Source organism: Chiloscyllium punctatum, chromosome 49, assembly GCF_047496795.1.
Source record: "Chiloscyllium punctatum isolate Juve2018m chromosome 49, sChiPun1.3, whole genome shotgun sequence".
Lineage (NCBI taxonomy): Eukaryota > Metazoa > Chordata > Chondrichthyes > Orectolobiformes > Hemiscylliidae > Chiloscyllium > Chiloscyllium punctatum.
The window spans coordinates 57,965,259-57,988,017 of NC_092787.1; the positions used below are offsets into that span (position 1 = coordinate 57,965,259).

Sequence of the window (22,759 nt, forward strand, 5' to 3'; positions counted from 1 at the left end):
AAAAATGTGGCACTGGAAAAGCACAGAGGACAGGCAGCATCAGAGGAGCAGGAAAGTTGACGTTTTGGGCATAAGACCTTCATCACATTTAGCTGGGGGCTAAAACATCTTAACACTTTCTTTCAGAAGAAATGATTAAGTAAAACCCTGCTTTTTCCATCTAGTGGATGAAAAAAGTTCCATGGTATTGTTCAACAGGAGAGTGATCCCAGTCACTAAAGAGTGACATTTCAGTTCATGTTGGAATGCATTTATGTGATTAGAATTGGCGCAGGCTAGATACAATTAACTTCTCAACAACAGCCAGCGCATTCCCCATCTACTAAGTGCCTAGCTGACATTCACCAAAGTTCAAGTCAGGATTCAAAGCCTTCGGGAGAAATGTTGAAATTACAGTAAAATAGTCTTGACACACAAATGCTGGCACACCAAAATCTTTGATCGATGCACTACAGTGTTGCAATCTCCTTGCCAATAACTTCTTTCAATAAGTTACACAGTACTTGACTCTGATGGTTTCTCGGACACTCAGCTGTTTACGATTAACCCATAGTAAGCATAAATAAATGCAACTACTTTGTTGATTAGCACAGATTGCTGAGTCAGTAGGCATCAAAGATTGATTAAACTGTGTTCAGGAAAACGGATGACCTGACGTGCATCCTTCAATAACCTATACCATGTTTGGTAAGAGTTGTAACATTTCCCAGGGAAAAAGATATTAATTGGCTTAATAATAACATCCCTGCTGAGCTTTGGCAGACAAAGACAAAACAAGATTGTACCTCAGGGGGTCAGCCTGCCATTGCTTTAGCATTTCACAATAAATCAAGCAATAACACTTATTGGCACCAGTGCACTGTAATAATTAGGAACCATGATATGAACACATATAAAAGAAAACTTTAAAAAATAATTTGAAATGGAATTCCTACAGTCTTGTTACTAAATAGTGATTTTGTTCAGTCATAATAAAAGATCTTAAAAAAAATATTTAAAACACTAATAGAAATATTGTCGGCACTTCACTGCAAGAAAAGTGCCTGGGAGGTTTTCATTACAGATTTATTGCAATCAGCTTTTATTGTGTCACTTCAGTATTTCATACTTTGCAAAAGTACTTTGCTAAGTGATCATTTCAATATTTGATATAATTTCAGGGCTTATCTTTGAGAAAAGTCTCCACAAGACTTCAAACAAACAAATCCCTCCCTCATGCTTCCGGATTCTCTGCTGAGCTGTAGTATTTCCCAGCTAAGATTGTAAGTGAACAGACTGCAAAACAGCCTCTTAAGTTGACAGACAGAATGTGAACAAGAGCAGAGGCAATCTGTCTCATCCTACCTTTCCTTCTTCCCTCAAAGTCCCTAGCAGTTGTTCTCCGACATAATTCTCACTCCAGCCTCCACTCCCAACAATGCTACCGAAATCAATAATCCATCATAGAACATGATTCTGGGATCTTGATTACACTCTATGGCATAACGCTGCAAGACATCAATTTGCTATAATACTGAGCCATTACTTCAAAACATAGACTTTATTTTCCCACTGTTAAAAGGAATTCCATATATTTCCTCAGATAGCATATGTACTCTTCAAAGTCCTTTCAATGGTGGATACTTCTGATGAAAATAAAGTTTTACTATGTGGTAATTCTCACAACTTGAGATAACCAAGTTATTGGTAACAGGTCTGCCTCCACAAGGCCTGGTAAATCCATTGGCAGGATATGTGAACCAACTTCAGTGTTCATGCTCAGATGAACAAACTGATGCTCCTTGCTCAGCCCTATGGGATAGGCCACATTTTCTGCATGCTTGGTGAGACTCCTGGAATAAGAGCTCTACTCAGAATTGCAATACAACAGGCAAGTCCCCAGGACGGCAGACAAAAGGCTTCATGGGAACCCTCAAAAAACTCCCTTGAAAAGTACCACATATCGACATCTGGGGAAAAAAATGGTCCAATAATTCCCAAAATGGAAGGAAAGCATCTTGGAAGGATCCGTAGATCTCATGTCTCACCGCTCTCCCCATCCCTACCCATTGTCTATAAGTCATGTGCTGGACTCTTCAGTCACCTGAGAACTCATTCCTGTGAATTCCATATGGAACCAAGTCATTCTTCAGCATGAAGAACTGCCTAAGAAGAAGCTAAAGAATTCTTACAATTAATTTTGGATATCTATAAGCATTATTTTAATATGTTGGTGCAATGCCCAGCCAAGCCAAGAGTTAGTCAACAAGTTGCCAATATCGTAAAGATTAAATCTCACGCATTAAATGCTCACTTCATTCCAGTTTAATAGTACTTCAAAGCAATGGCTGTATTCTTCCCTGAGCTGACCAAATCTTCGCACCAACCACAAACTGCTCTGTATGCATGCAACATGTTACACTGCAATTAAATCAAAAGCACTTACCCCAAAGCAAGTACCAGCCATACACCAGTCACTGAAAATAATCCTGATGAAGGGCTTATGTCCAAAACATTGATTCTCCTGCTCCTCGGATGCTGCCTGACCTGCTGTGCTTTTCCAGTGCCACAGTTTTCAACACTACAAGTAATCATGCAAGTGCAGCAGACAGTGAAGAAGACAAATGGTATGCTGGCCTTCATAGTAACAGGATTCAAATTACAGGAGCAGAATGTCTTGCTGCAACAGTACAGGACCTTGGTGAGGAGAAAGTGAGGACTGCAGATACTGGAGATCAGAGTCAAGAGTGTGTTGCTGGGAAAGCACAGAGGTCAGGCAGCATCCGGACCTTGGTGAGACCAAACCTGAAGTATTGTGTGCAGTTTTGTTCTCCAAATTTGAGGAAGAATGTTCTGGCTATGAAGGGACTACAACAAAGGTTTACCAGACAGATTCAGTTAGGACTATATTCACTGGTGTTTAGAAGAATGAAGGAGCATCTCATGGGAAACGTGTAAAATTATCACAGGACTAGACAGAGTGAAAAACAGAAAGGATGTTCCTGATAACTGGGGAGTTCCAGAACCAGAGATCACAGTCTAAAGATGTGGGGTAGACCATTTAGAGCTGAGGTAAGGAAATGTTTCTTCTCCCAGAGAGTAGCGATTCTCTGTGGAATTCCCTGCCACAGAAAAGCAGTTGAGGCTAAGACTTTAAATGTTTTCAGGAAGGAGATATATATATAGCTCTTAGGGCTGAAGGGCTCAAAGGGTTGGGAAGAAAGAGAGAACAGTGTATTGAGTTAAATGATCAGCCATGATCATATTGAATGACAGATCAGGCTCGAACAGCCAAATGGCCTATTCCTGTTACTAATTTCTATGTTTCTATGTAAGATGCGCACAACTGGCCTAAGAGGCAAAGAAGTATGTAAAAACTATTTGTTGTATTTCAAAAGTAAACATTTAAGAAATTTTTGACAGTGTAGCCAAGCATTCATCCAAATCTTGCTTGTTCTGCTTCAAACTGAACACTTGACTGCAGAAAATAATTGCATCAACTTACTGTCACTGTCTAGTTGGATGTCACGCATGATGTGCACTGTGGCTGTAAGATACATGTAAAAGCAGATGAAAGACATGCTGAATCTATAGTTTGTAATATACATCATATAAATACTTAAATCTATTTATGTAAACTTTGAATGAGGCAGGAGACTCTCTTGCTTATCAATGTGTCAGTCAAAGATAAGGTATTTTTGGAAATTATGCCAATGACATTTAAATCTATCTGTCCACCCTCATCCATGACCTTTCAGCTTCTGTGCTGTCAAACTGGCTGTTTAATATCATTTACTAAAGAGTCACAATATCCTGCAGGTATGGACTGAGAATGTCAAAGCCACCACTTCTAATACCTCACCAAATATGCTACACCCAAAAAATTGAACTGGTTCCCTCTTTCCAGCCCTCTTAATACTCCAGATTACCCAAAACCCATAGTTTATCAACAAAACAGGTATTGTTGAAGCTAGGTTGACTGTTATATGAACATTTGTCCAAATCTAGAACAGATTTTTAATAAATTTGCAATCACTCGATGCTTCCATACAATTGTTAAAGAATATAGAATTGAATGTCCTCTCAAGACAAACCAATCAGTAAGGTCTTACCAATAGATGATGACTAGCAAACAAACCTCTATGCAGGTATAGGTCTTCCCTTTCTCACCTTACAGTCACCCAGGTAAACAGAACGTATATCTGTAGACTCGTTCTCTCACCACCTTCCCAAGCATCAGTACTGTACAGTACAGCTACAACATTGAACAAAGTGTCAGTCATCGGACACTCAGCAAAATATTCAACAGTAAAATATTTGCCAAGAAAATCATAGTCAAACTAAATAATGACTGTTAACAAACCACGTTTTGGGCAATGTCTCAAATGTTCACTGATATACAGGTGAGTCAATTAAATATTACTATCATTTCAAAGAAAAGCCATAAATGGACTGTTAGGGCTCTGCTAGCTTTAGAAAACACAGTGAGCTAAACATGAATCTTTCAAACCCACATGAAACTGGGAAGGAAGCAGGGTACCTGGAAAAATAAATATGTTGTTGTTGAGACAGATACCTAGTGTGTCTCACCTCCGCCCACGTACATTCTGGGTGGGAGGGCCAGGGGTGAGCTTTCTGCCCTGCCTTTCCTTAAAACCTTTAACTCCCTTAATTAAATGATTAACCATTTAAGGGCCTTATCCTACTTGGGCCGCAATTATCTCAGGAGAGGAAGCACACAAATCAAAAGTAATTTGGTGTTATGGCTCTCAGAGTCTAGCCTATTTCAGAGAAATAAGAAACTTTCATAGAGATTTTGTGGTGCAGCAGTAACCCCTAACCAGGAGGCCCGGGTTCAAGTCCCACCTGTTCCAGAGGTGTGAACAGGTTGATTAGAAAACATCTTTATCGAGTAGATTGATACCATGCTATGAATTTGGATTGTGTACAGATCATTCCTCCCCTAAAGATATTTACTTCACATCTTGGTCCTTGCAATCTTGATTGTCCTTCCAGCAGCACCCATGGTCTTCTAATGATGATAAGTTAACCTTATATATTAGCTTCAATTTGTTAACAATGTTAGAGACATTGTTATCTCCTAAGAGATAGTAACTAGGTCTGTGCTATATGGCTGTAGTTTAGAACTGATTGACGAGTATCAACAAACTGGAACTGACTCGCTCCTGCCAAACAACAGTCATTTATGTTTCAGTTGATAGAGCTATTCAAATCTTCCAAGTTAAGCCTTTCAGACCAGAACACTAAATATTTTAGCAAGCACGAAAGAGACCTGAATTTCACCTCCCTGGTACAGAGTCAAATCTACCTAAGCCACCAGAACTCTAGATCATTTTACTTTTACTTTAAGAGGAGATCAAGCATACATTCTAATAAACCAACATTTTTACTCCTGCCACCATCTTCTCAAGGGCAACTAGAGATGAGCAATAAGTCCTGACCCAGCCAAGGTGCCCACATCCTGTGAATAAATTGAGGTAATGATTTTCCCAATATTCTTTTTCAATATGTACAGTTCATTTATCTAAGAGGGCCATAAAGTCTATTTCTCAATATCAAAATAATGGGTTCTATCGTCAATTGATGTGGAAAGACATGCATTTATAATCCAGTATTGGATGTACATTTTCTTTTAAATTATTATATTCTGAGGTGACGCAGAGCAAGCTTATATTCAGCACAGACAAAGTTGAAAGATTTCAAGAAATGAATTCAGGAATTCGCAACTGGAAGACAGGTAGCTCAGGGACATGTCCAACTATCCCAGGTCAAGACATTCATTAGATCAAAGTTGACTTTGATATATCCGCTCGACATATATTGATGACAACCACTTAAATAGTATTTTAAATTCAGCCAAATTTATTAAGTTCGTTTTAATATATGATGAAAAAACCAAATGCTTGAGCTGAAAGTTGGCTCAAACAAATCAAAATGATTTGAAGATGAATCAGACAAAAACCAAATTTAGTCATGTTTGTAGAAGTACACAGGTGGTCTTGCGCAATTAAACATGAATAATAAATCTGATTACAGCTTGCATCATCTTCGATAAGAAGCAGCTTCCTGTATAAGACCTTAGTGGTTTGAATTATCTGGGATAGCTGAAGAAACAATTTGAGGTATAGTGGGGAGATTTTCTGATCTGTTGAAATGGATGAAGGTGATGCTGATGGCCTCCTTCGTGCAGAGTGTTTTGACCAGACCTGGGCGAGGTTCCGATATTTTTTGTTTGTAATATACATATATATAATTGATCTGGAGGAAAATGTAGGTGGTCTGATTAATAAGTTGTGAGTGACACCAAAATTGCAGATGGTAAGGAGGATTATCAAGGGTATAGTGGGATATAGATAGGTTTCAGATTTGGGTGGAAAATGGCAGAAGGAATTGAATCTGGACAAATGTGAGGTGATGTATTTTGGAAGATCAATTCCAGGTGCAAGTTATGCAATATAATGGCAGAACTCTTAGAAGCATTGAGGGATATGGGCATCCAGATCCATTGATCCCTGAAAGTAACAAGACAAGTTGCTAAGGTGGTCAAGAAGGCAGACAGGATACTTGCCTTCATTGACCAGGGCATTGAATATAAATGTTGGAAAGTTATGTAACAGCTGTACAAAACTTTAGTTAGGCCACATTTGGAATATTGTGTGCAGTTTCTGGTCACCACACTACCAGAAGGACGTGGATGCTTTGGAGAGTGTGCAGAGAAGGTTTTCCAGGACGTTGCCTGGTCTGGAGGGTTTTAGTTATGAGGACAGGTTGGATAAACTTGGTTTGTTTTCACTGGAAAGATGAAGACTAAGCGACAACTTCTTAGAGGTCTACAAAATTATGAGAGGTCATAGGTAGGGTGGATAGTCAAAGGGTTTTTCCCAGAATGGAAAAGTTAACAAGAGGGCACAGGTTAAAGATGAGAGGGGGAGTGTTTAGAGGGGAAGTGGTGGGTGCCTGGAATACATTGTCAGTGGAAGCAGTCATGGTAGCAAAGTTTAAGACACATCGTGATAGACAAATGAATGTGAGGCAAACAAAGAGATAGATACCACATATGGACAACAGGTAGTGGGTCTAAACAAGGACTAGAAATTGGCACAGTCTTGGTCGGCTAAAGGGCCTGTTCCTGTGTTGTATTTATTGTTTTTGCTACTACGCTTGATTGGATACCCTAAATAATTAAGGTCCCCGGTGAGGAGGGACAAATGAGCTCCCCTTGCTGATTCACCTGCTGCAGTCATTTGGCAACAGCAAAGTTAATCTACAAAGGATCCTCTCGCAGTTGGATGTCTTTCCACCAAACCCAAAAGAACTTATGTTTCAATAATGGCCAGTTTTGTAACAATTGTGTCCACAGACTGAGTAATATCAGCCTTTAGAATTTATCTTATCAAGTATTCACAAAAAATTTTGAGCTGTTCTGATAAATTAATATATTCGGTCACAGCTAAATTTCAGTTTATGAAATGGCAAAATTTTGTTTGTGAACCTTTGAGCTAAAACAATGTTAAACATCAAAATGAAACATGTCATACAATTCAAAGAATGACTTACAGTGGGAAAGCAGGCCATTCAGCACATATCAACCCTCTAAAGGGTATCCTGTACAAACCCAGCCCATTAATGCAATCCCATATTGCCAATGTCAAACCCATCTAGCCTGTACACTATGGGCAATTTAGCATGACCAGTCCACCTAACCTGTACATCTTCAGAATGTGGGCCAAAGCCCACACAGACACAGGGAGAATGCGCAAGTTCCACACAGACAGTCACCTAAGGCTAGAATTGAACCTGGGTCCCTGGCGCTGTGAGACAGTTGTGCTAACTACTGAACCACCATACCACTCAAATGGTACAGATCACTTACAATTCTATTTCCAGAATAAAATCCAATTTAATTTTCTACAGTTTGAGAAGAAAACACAAGGATTCCAAGTCAGCTGAAACCAGTATTTGATCTAAAAAAGAAAGTAGATTGATTGATACATTCATTCATGTATGTCACATAGACTGAGACAGAATGAAAAGTATTGTTTTTCATGCTACATAGGCAGATCATACCATACAAAGGGCATCAAGGTAGCAGAACAGAGTGGAGAATACAGAGATGGGGTAGAGAGAGAGAGAGAGAGATCAGAGTTAACATTTTGAAAGGTCCATTTAAAAGTCTGATAACAGCAGAGAAGACAGTGTTCTTGAATCTGTTCATATGTGCATTCAAACATTTATATTTTCTGCCCAACAGAAAAGAGTTCACCTGGGGGGGGAGGAGTCTTTGATTATGTTGCTTGTTTTCCTAAGGTAGCAGGAAATATAGATGGAGCCAATGGGGATGGAAGGGTGGTTTGCGTGATGGACTGTGTTCATGATTCTCTGTAGTTTCTTGCGGTCTTCGGAAGGGCAGTTGCCATACCATGCTGTGATGCATTCAGAGAGGAAGCTTTCTATGGTGCATCTATAAAAATTGGTAAGGGTGCTTGTGCACCTGAGGAAGTAGAAACATTATGCTTTTTTGAACATCTTGTCAGCTTGGGTAGACCAGGACAGATTGTTGTTGATCATCATTCCCAGGAACTTGATCATCTCTACCTCACCACCACTGATGTAGATATGGGCATGCCCTCCATCCCACTTCCTGAAGTCAACGACCACCTCATTCATTTTTCTCATGTTGATGGATATATTGTTGTCTTTACAGCATGTCGCTTTGTACTCAATCTCTTTCCTGTATTCTGTCTCATCATTGTTTGACATCTGACCTACAACGGTGGTCTCATCAGCAAACTTGTAAGTGGAGTTGGTGAGGAATTTGGCCACACAGTCGTGTGTGTATAAGGAGTATAGTAGGGGGCTGAGTGCGTCACCTTGTGGGGCACCAATGTTAAGGATTATGATGGAGGAGGTGTTGTCGTCTCTTCTTACTGACTGCAGTCTGTTGGTCAGGTAGTCGAGGTTCTAGTTACAGAGGGAGGGAGCCAAGGCCTAGGATTTGGAGTTTGGAGCTGAGTTTGTTTGGAATTATTGTACTGAAGGTGGAACAGTAGACAATAAGCCAGAGCCTGATGTAGGTTACCTTGTTCTCCACATGTTCCAGCAAAGATTGTGGGGCCAGAGGGATGGCATCTTCTTTGACCTGTTGCACCAGCAGATGAATTGCAAAGGATTAAGACAGTTTGGTAGGCTAGCGTTGATGCGTGCCATGACTAACCTCTCAAGGCACTTCATAATTATGGAATGTCAGAGCCACCAGGTGGTAGTCATTGAGGCATGCTGCATAATTTTTCTTTGGAACTGGGTTGCTGGTGGTCTTTTTGAAGCAGGTGGGGGCTTCTGATCATAGCAAGGAGAGGTTAAATACATCTGCCATTACTCCCACCTGCTCATCCCTGCAGGACCTGAATGCACGGCCAGACACTCCATCTGGGCCTGTCGCTTACTGTGGGTGAAATATTTTCTGGATAAAATTTCAAGTGGTACTAATGATTGAAAAAGTCATGCCAAGTATTCGAAGGCACTACAATAGTATTGCTGTCAAAAACAGATATTACTGTAGGTTAGGGATGGCTGAATACTGGAACAGAAGTGAACATTTCAATCCCTTGAGCTCGTTACCTATTTAATAGGATCACCTGTTAGCCAATTCCACTTATCCACATTTGTTCCATATCACATAATACAATGAACAACAAAACAAAAATTTGGCAGAGGTAGGGGAAAGAATTGCTGAATTCATTTCAAAAATTCATGTGGTATCTCTCAATTTTCAGAATCCTTCATTTTTGTTTCAAATTCCTGATAATATCCAAAGATTCTAGCAAAGTAATCAAGTTTATGGAGCATGTCACAAATTATCCATCTGCCCTTTTGCATAAACATTTCACTCCCTCAACTTCTCTCAATATTCAGTGAGCATTTTAGCAATTTTCAGAAATTACAGGTTACTCACTACCTGCCTCTTTCATTGAAGGTTATAAAAATAGCAGCATGTCAATTGTGCTTTGATGAGCTAACATGAACAAATGCTCACTAGCCAGGATTGTAATCCACCTCCACAGCTTTACTTCAACTCAAGAATGAGATTCAAAATAATACAAAGAATGGAAACGTAGGTACAGTTATTCAATGAGACCTTAATGAGCTTTTTTTTTATTTCAGTATATCACAGAATGCTGTGAAATAAGTGTTTGCAGTATCATGCCACGTAGTGATTTCATTTATACCTAAATGGTAGATATCACAGTATAGCAATTGACCACACAAGATTTGATCTGAGCCATGGTAAAATTGGTACCTCAAGGGAGTCTGACTTAGGACCAATTCTATGCCGTGTTTACATTAATGACCTCCCTAAGGTGAGGTTACCTTCTAAAAGCTTTCCATACAACAATGCAACATCACTAATAAACCCAGAAGAACTCAGAAAGAAGGTGACTTCAGCCAACTTCTTCTTGAAGTGGAGTTAGTGCAACGTAATGATAACATTTACCATCCAAAGAAAAAAATCTTCTCTTCACCAGAAATAGAATCAACATGGAAAGTTTCCTCGTATGCCCTTAGGGTAATTACAATGTCAAACCAACCGAGTCAAAGGTCAAGACAATACAATCTACATCATAAATAGATTGTGGTCTAACTCTTGAAAGCTATGGCACATATCTTGTTTATAATTCATATTTTTTTAATACACCTTAAAGTTTTAAAATATTAAACTATTAAATGATAGATTAAGTAGAATTGAGATTGAGAAATGGCAATAATCCTAAAGTGAATGTAATACAATCAAGATGGAAATTAGATAAGCAAACATAAAAATGTCCTATCTGAATGCCTGGGTAGTGGCTTAATGCATGATGTTCTTACCATTATAAAAGAAGCTAAAACTTAGCAATTCTCAGAATGAAGATCATAAAACACCATTAGAAATAAAAGTATTCTTACGGTTTCCCACTAAAACTTATGAATTAAGAGATGGCTTAATATGCATTTCTACCCAAAACAGGCTATGTGTGTCATGTTGACATGGAGATGGTGATTTAGAGTTAGAAGGGGCCTTTGTTGAATTCATCTGTTTGTGTTTGCAGACAGTTCAACCATAAGAATACTTTCTGAGGGAAAAGCAGGTGAAAAATAGGCTTGCAGCTTGTGGAAGAAATCTGTAGGCCCTCCAGAGCTTTATGACAGAAATAAAGTAACAGCTCAGGTATCCATGGTGAATAAAGAAAATTGTCAAGGGGCACATAGCCAAAGCGTTCATGGAAGGACCCCTCAGAATCTTATTTTTGGGGGGAAATCTGGAATGTTAAGGATAATTAAAGTAAATCCTGGAGCACTGCGGTATATCTTTCACAGGAAAAGTGAATCAACCTTTTGTAAGCTCAAGAGGATGCTTGAAGGAAGTAAACTGTCGAACTGAGTGTATGGCACAAATATTTATAAGACTATAAACTTAAATTAAAGGTGTACGCGAGTTTCATTTCTTTCCACACAGAATAAAGTTTGTTTTGTTTAAAAGCTTAAAACTTTGTCGTGTAATTCCATGTGTTTGATTACTAGATGCTTTACAATTATTCTTCAAATGTTAACAGTCCCAAACTGGACTATAATAGAACCAAGATTGGAACTGAAACCATAGTTAAAGCATAATTTGACAGTGTATAAGCCAGACAGAAAAGGATAGACCAGATCTAAAAGCTGAAGTTCTAAATTGGAGAAAAGGCCAATTTTGACGGCATTAGGCAAGAACTTTCAAAAGCTGATTGGAGGCAGATATTCGCAGGTAAAGGGACGGCTGGAAAATGGGAAGCCTTCAGAAATGAGAGAACAAGAATCCAGAGAAAGTATATTCCTGTCAGGATGAAAGGGAAGGCTGGTAGGTATAGGGAATGCTGGATGACTAAAGAAATTGAGGGTTTGGTTAAGAAAAAGAAGGAAGCATATGTCAGGTATAGACAGGATAGATCGAGTGAATCCTCAGAAGAGTATAAAGAAAGTAGGAGTATACTTAAGAGGGAAATCAGGAGGGCAAAACGGGGACATGAGATAACTTTCGCAAATAGAATTAAGGAGAATCCAAAGGGTTTTTACAAATACATTAAGGACAAAAGGGTAACTAGGGAGAGAATAGGGCCCTTCAAAGATCAGCAAGGCGGCCTTTGTGTAGAGCCACAGAAAATGGGGGAGATACTAAATGAATATTTTGCATCAGTATTTACTGTGGAAATGGATATGGAAGATATAGACTGTAGGGAAATAGATGGTGACATCTTGCAACATGTCCAGATTACAGAGGAGGAAGTGCTGGATGTCTTGAAATGGTTAAAGGTGGATAAATCCCCAGGACCTGATCAGGTGTACCCGAGAACTCTGTGGGAAGCTAGAGAAGTGATTGCTGGGCCTCTCGCTGAGATATTTGTATCATCGATAGTCACAGGTGAGGTGCCGGAAGACTGGAGGTTGGCAAACATGGTGCTACTGTTTAAGAAGGGTGGTAAAGACAAGCCAGGGAACTATAGACCAGTGAGCCTGACCTCGGTGGTGGGCAAGTTGTTGGAGGGAATCCTGAGGGACAGGATGTACATGTATTTGGAAAGGCAAGGACTGATTAGGGATAGTCAACATGGCTTTGTGCGTGGGAAATCATGTCTCACAAACTTGATTGAGTTTTTTGAAGAAGTAGCAAAGAAGATTGATGAGGGCAGAGCAGTAGATGTGATCTATATGGACTTCAGTAAGGTGTTCGACAAGGTTCCCCATGGGAGACTGCTTCGCAAGGTTAGATCTCATGGAATACAGGGAGAACTAGCCATTTGGATACAGAACTGGCTCAAAGGTAGAAGACAGAGGGTGGTGGTGGAGGGTTGTTTTTCAGATTGGAGGCCAGGGGAGTGCCACAAGGATCGGTGCGGGGTCCTCTACTTTTTGTCATTTACATAAATAATTTGGATGCGAGCATAAGAGGTACAGTTAGTAAGTTTGCAGATTACACCAAAATTGGAGGTGTAGTGGACAGTGAAGAGGGTTACCTCAGATTACAATAGGATCTGGACCAGATGGGCCAATGAACTGAAAGTGGCAGATGGAGTTTAATTCAGATAAATGCGAGGTGCTGCATTTTGGGAAAGCAAATCTTAGCAGGACTTATACACTTAATGGTAAGGTCCTAGGGACTGTTGCTGAACAAAGAGACCTTGGAGTGCAGGTTCATTTGGATGGGTATATGAATAGGAAGGGTTTGGAGGGATATGGGCTAGGTGCTGGCAGGTGGGACACTAGATTTGGGTTGGGATATCTGGTTGGCATGGACGGTTTGGACTGAAGGGTCTGTTTCCATGTTGTACATCTCTATGACTCTATGATTTGAGAATCAAATGTACACCAATAGAACCTTACTCTGTCCAATCCTATCACTGTCAGGTTATCACCAACCAGATTATTGTGCTGCATTGTTGCCAAGTTTTTTCTTTACTTCCCTTCATGAACTTTCCTCTCCCATATTTTGTATAAAACCCAGTTCACAAGAAGCTGTTGAGGCCCACCATTGGAGGATCCAACAGAGAGAAGGCATTTCCAGGGGCAGGGTTCACAGAGAAAGGGGATCAGGGAGGTCAGAGGTTATCCCGTCAATAAACCAGCCAACCCTGCCTGCCATAAAGGTAATTAATCATGGACATAATATGATGTGGATGCTAGGAGGCCCATTAACTTACCACTTCAGGCCTTTAATTGCTGATGAACCAAGAAAGTCACCAATGGACCTGTTCGCGTGGCACTTTATTGGTGATGTGGTCAGAAGTATTCTCTGGAGCCAACTCACACAATTAGTGTCACTTCTTGCTATCTCCCTTGCCATCTCTAGGGAGAGGAAAAATGGGATCTATATCTTCAGTTCCTATCTTCTCCAGAATATATTACGGCTTGTGTGTATAAACTACTCAGGAATAAATATGCATTTATCTTTTAGAATAATGGGGATTGTATTTGGGTAATTGTCTTTCAATTTAAGGTAAAATGGGGAGTGTCATGTGACCTACGCTGAAGTCTGTCTGACAATAAGTCTGGATTATGGGCTGCTAAAGATCAAAGGAAGCCTACTGTGTTTCTCTGGGAAGGAGGAGCAAGATATTCAACCTGCAGACAATGGTGAACACAGCTCTGATGCCAGTGACATACTATGAGTCTCCAAGTCCAAGAGAAATTTTAGACATGCCAGGTTGTAAAAATGCATACTTTGAATTGCCCATTTGATTTCAGCCTGAGGTAGATGTAGGTGGGGGGTAGGGGTGGAGCGGGGAGGTTCTAAAGAATAGACTATTATTATTTCTACCTGGATACAAGATCCATGGGATTCACACTGTAATGGGGAACAGTGCCGAAGAAGCCATCATAAAAATTAGTGAACAGGCTTTCTTAGAATGCCACCAAATATTGCAGATACAGAGGGCAGAGTTTTCTGTACCACTCAGAGAATTTAGTAGAGCAGGCAGGGAAAGCCTTTTGTAAAAAGCTATTGGAGACAAAAGATCAGTAAGATGATGGTGTGTGAGCTGTTGAATACTCCAGTTGCTTTTAAGTGAACTGTACAGATTTGAAAACATCAGTGTCACTGTGGTGCATTACGGCTACATTGGTAGTTGTGATGAAGTGACAGGCATTCATTGCACAAAAAGCATCTGATGAAGATACCTGGCACCCAAGCTCCTGTGCGACAATCCTCTGCAGTGGCAACCTTACAATGCTAACTCATAGAAGCATGCCGATTAATTAAAAAGTGGTGCTTACATCAGCAGAGTGAGCAAATCATTCAAGCACTCATGGTTTTGGAAGTTTTCTTCAGATACCTCTGCAGCAACTTCTGTTGAGGTTCCCTTCTTCATTTGGAATGAGATCTTGTTGCCAGCCAGAGGGAAAAGAACTTCCCTTCTCTCTTGGACAGCCTTTAGGGAAACATCTAGGCAAGCATCGCATAAGTATGGCACCTTCTTTTGCCTGGTCTCTGACATCTCCAGGAGTGAGTGAGGTTAATAAGCAGAGGTTGGGTGTACTGCTGGGTTGAAGAAAGTGAAATTCTGCCCATGTGTCTTTTAGGTATGGCATTTGTTGGAGACATTATGTATATGATGAAGATCCCAGCAGCCTTCAAATTTTCTGCCCATAAAACTTGATATTTTATTTGAGCATGAATATTAAGTGAGCTGAAAGAAGTGTAATTACATGGCAAGATCCAACCCATCCTCATGAGGATGGATCTCCCACTTTGACATTCACTCCACACTTACTCTCAAAAAAAGAAAATTCTGGCCAGTTAGTCTACCAGGGTCTAAGGCACACAGAGTATCTATAGGTTGAAAATCTCTCAAGTTCATCACAACAAAATGCAGGGGAAAGCTCACGACTGGATCTAAAACACCAAATTTATGAAGCTATAAGTTTGTCTCAGTTTCCTTTGAAGATGAGCTACACTAACACTTTCAGTATGAAGGGCAGTTCGGGGGTTAGATGTTAGCAGGTTGAGAAAGGAAGAGAACGTTATAAACCCTTGGGTGCTGAGAATCATTTGGGACATATTTTGGGAGAAATCAAAGACCATTGAAAAGGTTAGTGTAACATATATCTATGAAATATTGTTTAGCGTTCTAGAAATAAGTGGTTTAAAGGTATGAATTGCTTGTGAAGATAATGCGTAATCAACAGTGCTTTTAATCTTTTGTTGCAATAAACATCTTAAAATATGAAATTTTGATATGTCATCCTTACAGTTATTAATCGGAAGTACAAATATCATCTTAAAAAATTATCAATCTCTACAGAGATTGAAATGTATTGCAACATTGTAACAAGTACAGATGATTCTTTTAAAAATAGAAATAGTAATTTAATTCCTCTCATCTTAATATTTTAACACATTAGACTTCAAATTTCAGAATTACAGCACTGGCACTACGCAGACATTACTGAAACATTATCCATGAATATCTAAGCTCAGTAAAACTAGATAACTTTGATCTGAAAAAAAATCTTCAAGAATATATTTTTGACTCATACGATTGTACACCATAATGTGACACTTTCTAAAATCTCTCAAATTGATTTCAAGGATATAACTATGTTGAGGACAGGACAAATTGGGTTAAAATGATGACTATCTTTTCAAATTGATCACATTCAATTTCATTTGAATTACAGTCATTCCCAATTAGTTAAAATTCTGCTCAAATGTATATTAATTAGTATTTCTTGCTTTGATTAAATGAGAAGACCAATAAAAATGCCTTTACACTTTACCTATTCAGTCTTTACAATGTAAAGATTGCACCTTGTCTGCTTTAAATATAATTATTATCAAATAATTGATGTAGGAATACAATATCTATTTGCCTAACAAAATCAAGTAGTCATGGTCTTGTCAGTTTAAACAACAATCAAAACACAACATGTGATATTTGTGAAGCAAAGTATTTACAGATACAGATTAAGGAGGTTAAAGGCAGCATATTAAACCCGCATATTTCAACCTCACAAATGCTGTCAATGGAGAAGAAAAAATACGAGCTCAATAATTCAGTTTCCTGAACGTACACTTATCAAGTGCACTTCTTTTTCCTAACCCCAGTTGCACTGACATTTTTAAATTGCTGGTAGGTAGCACAGGTTTTGAAGATATTATGCCAAAGTATAATTCTTCCTCTTTCACTATGAATGTTTGATTTGAATTGGTTTGTTTACATTCATATACATTCAAGTAATTCCTTTTATTCCATTTCTTTGGAAGATAAATGTTACATGATTTGAATTTGTTGTTTATTCAGTAGTTATAGCTTGCAAAGTCAATGTTTTAGTGTAAGTCTATCATTTATGAAATCTCTGGGTTGTGCTGGCCCCAATTTTTTAAAGGCTAACATGAAATGCAGAGTCTTAATAAAAACAGATATATATCTAGGAATTACTGCCGATGTGCATTTAACCTTTATCCTGTGATTCTATTAGAGGTATTAATCCAGTTAAAAATAACAGGTCAGTACAACCACCATTAGAGAATAGTAGAATGTTCCACAAATGTATTAAATGCTTAGCATTGATAGCTGCGATAGTAATTTCTGTGAAGAAAAATAATTTGTTCAACAGCTGCAAATCTCTCAATAATAACCTTAGATTATGAGCAATGCAATTTACTTCAGAATTGACTAATATTCACCATTGCCTTTGAAAAGTAAATGTATCAGCCATGATTTCATTTCCAAGCCAACAGCATTGCCTATCAGGGGTTTTAACCTCAGCAATGATGACTTTTCTGCCGTCCATATACTAGCTCAACTCTTTGACATTGCAATTCGGAGATGATCTAATATAAATGAACACTGTCCATTTTATTGGATGAAACTCCAGAGCCTAGCTTGGAACTTCACATTGTGCTTTGCATTTGCACCAATGTTAACTGGCTCACCTCACGTTATATCCATTGTATTCTTCCTGCACATTACAGTTTCTTCTTCACAATATTTCACTAGCTAAATAGAAGACCAACCATTGTGTAAAAAAATGCATCACATTGACCCCGCTTGACTTGTCATTGTAATTCTTTCTTTAGCGATCAGGAAACATGTAGTCATACCAGCTGAGAATTAGAAGAACCCCTAAAGTCTTAAAGGCAAATCTTACCAATTCATGTCGACGGTATGATGGCGGGTATATGTGCCACCACCAATACCTTGTATATATATTTTCTGCAAGGGCCCCATGTAGTCTCATGTAGATGTGGACAGCCACTTTCTGGCTAACTAAAAGACTGTATTCTAGTAAACAAAATATAGTTTGTTGCATCTCTGTAACTATTTACACATTACAAAAATACACCATTGCTAAACATGTTAAGAGGATCTGGTCTTAGGTCTGACTTCTTCAAGAATCTTGGCTTCTGTAACAACTGATCTCCATGATCTCATCATGGTGCAAATGGCACTCAAACAGTATTAACCCTGTCAGTCCCTTCCAGATCCATATTCAACAAATGCTTCCTGGTAACCCTTCCATATTTACAGCTTTGCCAAGACTACTGTGTACAAGGCTAATAGAATTTAACAATGTGAAAACTTTGAATCCCCTCATCTCTTGTCACAGTATTAAAGGTTTTCCTGTAGATTGCTGCAATAGAAGTCTATGTATTAATCTTTTCACACCACAGATGAGCTCTCTAATCCAGGCAAAATTGTACCACACTCTAAATAGCAGGTCTCTATGTGACACTTCTCATACTCACAGTTTATATTCTTCAGTCTCATCCTTCAACTGAACAAAGAGTTCAGATGATAGAAATGTCTGTGTGTTTTCATGTACAAAAATGCTGCAACATTCACATATTGCACCTGATTAGGAAGTGTCTAAGTAGTTCCCAAATATTTTGTTATTTCATGATTTAATTAAAATATGTGTGGCCTATTTTTGAGCAGGTGGGAGGCATCAAATTTGCATATTGCTGCTATTATGTGAAGTCAGCCCATACCACTTAAAGAGGAGGATCGAGCATCTGGCAGCAATTACACTCTGTAATGGCAGCCATGGCAGAACCACAGAATCACCCAATCCCCATCCTGAGGTTTTCAAGATGCTGCACTGCAGGTTTTGGTTAAGGAAAGGTTGATATTCTAATCACAGGAGAAAGATGAGCCTGTCTAGAGATAGCAAGACTCATCAATGCCAGGAACATTCTCCCTGGGCATGACTGCCTGGTAAGATTTACTGCTAATAGCTAATCTAAGTCCCCTATGTCTCTGCCTGACACTGCATTACCTATCACCCCTATACTTGCAATACTTTTCTCTCCCATTACCAGTGATCTTGTTCAATCACTGCAGCGTTTCTTATCAGTGACTTTCTCTTCTTTCAGCTTTCACAAATCAGGACAACTATTCTACTCCAAAACTTCAAAACTTTTTACCACTCTTTAACACTGTGTCATGATTGTGTAGAATATAGGGTATCAATTTTTAAGTTCCATCATCCATTTTAATACAAGGGAGTTTCATCATCTAAAATGATTTCAAGAAAAATAACTAAACACATTGACTTAAAATGGTCACAGGTACGACCATATCACAAGTGATTAATGTCGAAATTAAATTAAATAACAGACAGTCAAGTTGAATAATTATTTTACACAAGACAATGACACCAGTCAACTTTTCGGAGGCGTGTGAAACGATTCCATTTTTCTTTCACACATAGACGAGAATGTTCACAGAGTGGAGATGAAAACATCACCTGCAATTATTGAGATTGAAGGCAATGAACTTAGGTACAGAATTATGGAGAAATGATTAATAAGTCAAGAAGCTGCTTTTGGCAATGAGAGAAAAAAATAAGGATTGAATTGAAAGGGTGCAGAACTCTCTCTTTCACATCTGCCTCTATTGAAGGAAAAATGCCCGGTGATAATATAACTTGAAAAGAAACATCAAAATGCCAAGAACTGAAAAGGTAAACTGAAGTAATCACTACTGCTCGTGATCTAAGACACTAATAGTTTGATGTTAAAACTTTACGTCTCTATGGCATACTTATGACTTTAGATTATGTATTCTTTCTATCTTCCTTTTGCACTGGAAGCTATTCCTTCTGAGCTTTGTGTGCACGTGTGTCTGTGTGTGTGTGTGTGTGTGTGTGTGTGTCTGTGTGTGTATGTGCCTGTGTGTTTGTCTGTGTGTGTGTGCGTAGGTTGCCCAATGGCTGTATGCTTGTGTGTGATAACTTTCACTTCCTTTCACTCTCAAAAATGTTGTAACTGATGTCTTACTGTCCCAATACAAATTGGTTATTTCCTTTTATCTTATTGGAGAGATGTAATTGCCTCCTATTCCAAAATAATTTAAATCTTAGCTAAGGCACTGAGGAGACTGGAAGCAGGGGAAAGGTGATCACACCCCTCAACCTCTCATAACAACTGATGTTATACTTTCTTTCTTACAGACTAAGCTTGCACTTATCAACAATGAGTACACAGCTGAAGGAGGAACACAATTTATCCCTAATGTGCTGATCCAGCCATTTGTTTTCCCATTTCATTGCCATTCATTCCCTGTTGTTGTTGTGTCGCCACAGTCTTACCAAATCATAGGAACTGCTCTCTTATTCATTTGTTTGCAGAGCAGTGTAATGCCGACAGCATGGGTTCAATTCCCATCATCGGTTTGAGGTTACCATGACGAACTCTCCTTCCCTTGCCTGAGGTCTGGTGGCCCTCAGGTTAAGTCACCACCAGTCATAGTAGGGAATACATAACAAATTGCTGCAGCCTTCAAACGCTTTTATCAGCATTTTGGAGCTGCTATTATCATTTTTTCTAACACATTGTTTTCCCTAATAGTTTCCTACCCTCGTCAGCCTATTGTTACTCTCTGAAAATATCTATGGTATCAGCTTCATCACTGTGAGGAAGTTTACATGAAATCACTTGGGTAAGCAAGTGCCAACTGTTGTGATTGTAACAAGACCAGCCAGTTGGACCTCATAGAATATTAGTTTCCTGATTAGACCAGATTAACCAACTCCAGTCAGGGAGGACTGGCTGACATATAAAAAGGAGAAAGTAAGGAGTGCAGATGCTGGAAATCAGTATCGAAAAATGTGGCACTGGAAAAGCACAGCAGGTCAGGCAGCATCTGAGGAGCAGCAGACTCGACTTTCCTGCTCGTCGGATGCTGCCTGACCTGCTGTGATTTTCCAGCTCAACACTTTTCTACGTTGGCATATAAAAAGGGTGAGTGTCAGAGATACTGCTTGCTCTGGTGCCTGACTTTGTATGAGACATGAATATCATTAAAGACTGTTCATGTATAAATGAAGGGTGACTTTGTGATGGGATATCAGCCTCTGCAGAGTTATTTCACCAACTTGTACATTGCAACTTTAATTCTGACTTCATAATTCAAGCAATTGTTTCTGGATTTTACTTTCACTTGTTTGATGAGGTGTGTGTTTCACTGTCAAGGGGAACACAGTGCACCACCCTTAAGGAAATAGTGGTGAACAGTTCAGTTGAACAACTACAGTCTGTGAGTGCAATATGGTTAGGGAGGCAGTTCAGCATTTGGATCCTCAATGATGCAGGAATGGCAATGTGGTTCCAATCGTAATTACGAGGAGAAATTTCAGGTAATACCACTCTCATGTGTCTGCTGACCTTATCCTTCCAAGCTGTAAAGGTTGCAGGTTTTTGAAGTGCTATCAACGACATTTTAGAAAATAGCTTCAGTGCATCTTGGAAAAGTGCACTGATTTTGGAGGGAGGGAATGTTGAACTTGCTGGATTGGCTGTCAATCAAGCAGGCTGCTTTGTCCAGGTTGGTGTTGGGCAGCTTGCACTGTCAGAGGTGCACTCATCCAAGCCACTGAAGAATATTTCATCACATATCTTGATTTGTGCCTTTAAATACATTTACTTTATAAATTCATCAGTATTTATTTAATTATAATTAAACTAAACAACAACAAAAAAATTGCTTATGAGCCAAGGTTTCTCCATGGAGGGATGTGTGACAGAATCAGTAAGGATATTGTTTCCAGCACACACCAATGTAACTTTGCAATAATTGAATGAACAGTAGCATGGCAGAGATACAGATGAATGCTACAGACTGAATTTCTGTGGAACACAGCAGTACTTGGTTTTGATTTTGAGGTGCCGGTGTTGGACTGGGGTGTACATAGTTAAAAATCACACAAGGAGAAAGTGCGGACTGCAGATGCTGGAGATCAGAGCTGAAAAATGTGTTGCTGGAAAAACGCAGCAGGTCAGGCAGCATCTAAGAAGCAGGAGAATCGCCGTTTCGGGCATGAGCCCATCTTCAGGAATGAGGAAAGTGTGTCCAGAAGGCTAAGATAAAAGGTAGGGAGGAGGGACTTGGGGGAGGGGCGTTGGAAATGCGATAGGTGGGGGGAGGTTAAGGTGAGGGTGATAGGCCGAAGTGGGGGTGGGGGTGGAGAGGTCAGGAAGAAGATTGCAGGTTAGGAAGGTAGTGCTGAGTTTGAGGGTTGGGACTGACACAAGGTGGGGGGAGGGGAAATGAGGAAACTGGAGAAATCTGTGTTCATCCCTTGTGGTTGGAGGGTTCCTAGGCGGAAGATGAGGCGCTCTTCCTCCAGGCGTCGTGTTGCCATGGTCTGGCGATGGAGGAATCCAAGGACCTGCATGTCCTTGGTGGAGTGGGAGGGGGAGTTGAAGTGTTCAGCCACGGGGTGGTTGGGTTGGTTGGTCCGGATGTCCCAGAGGTGTTCTCTGAAACGTTCCGCAAGTAGGCGGCCTGTCTCCCCAATATAGAGGAGGCCACCTCGGGTGCAGCGGATGCAGTAAATGAGGTGCATGGAGGTGCAGGTGAATTTGTGGTGGATATGGAAGGATCCCTTGGGGCCTTGGAGGGAACTAAAGCGGGAGGTGTGGGCGCAAGTTTTGCATTTCTTGTGGTTGCAGGGAAAGGTGCTGGGAGTGGAGGTTGGGTTAGTGGGGGGTGTGGACCTGACAAGGGAGTCACAGAGGGAGTGGTCTTTTCGGAACGCTGATAGGGGAGGGGAGGGAAATATATCCCTGGTGGTGGGGTCCGTTTGGAGGTGGCGGAAATGACAACGGATGATATGATGTATATGGAGGTTGGTGTGGTGGTAGGTGAGGACCAGTGGGGTTCTGTCCTGTTGGCGATTGGAGGGGCGGTCTCAAGGGCGGAGGTGCGGGACGTGGAGGAGATGCGGTGGAGAGCACTTCCCGCTC

The 22,759-nt window shown here is 39.9% G+C and overlaps 1 protein-coding gene across 2 annotated transcripts in view; it reads right to left on the reverse strand.

Moving 5' to 3' along the window:
* Positions 1–22,759, reverse strand: part of LOC140469212 (probable voltage-dependent N-type calcium channel subunit alpha-1B) — a 624,066-nt gene that overhangs the window by 447,355 nt on the left and 153,952 nt on the right. The window lies entirely within an intron of this gene.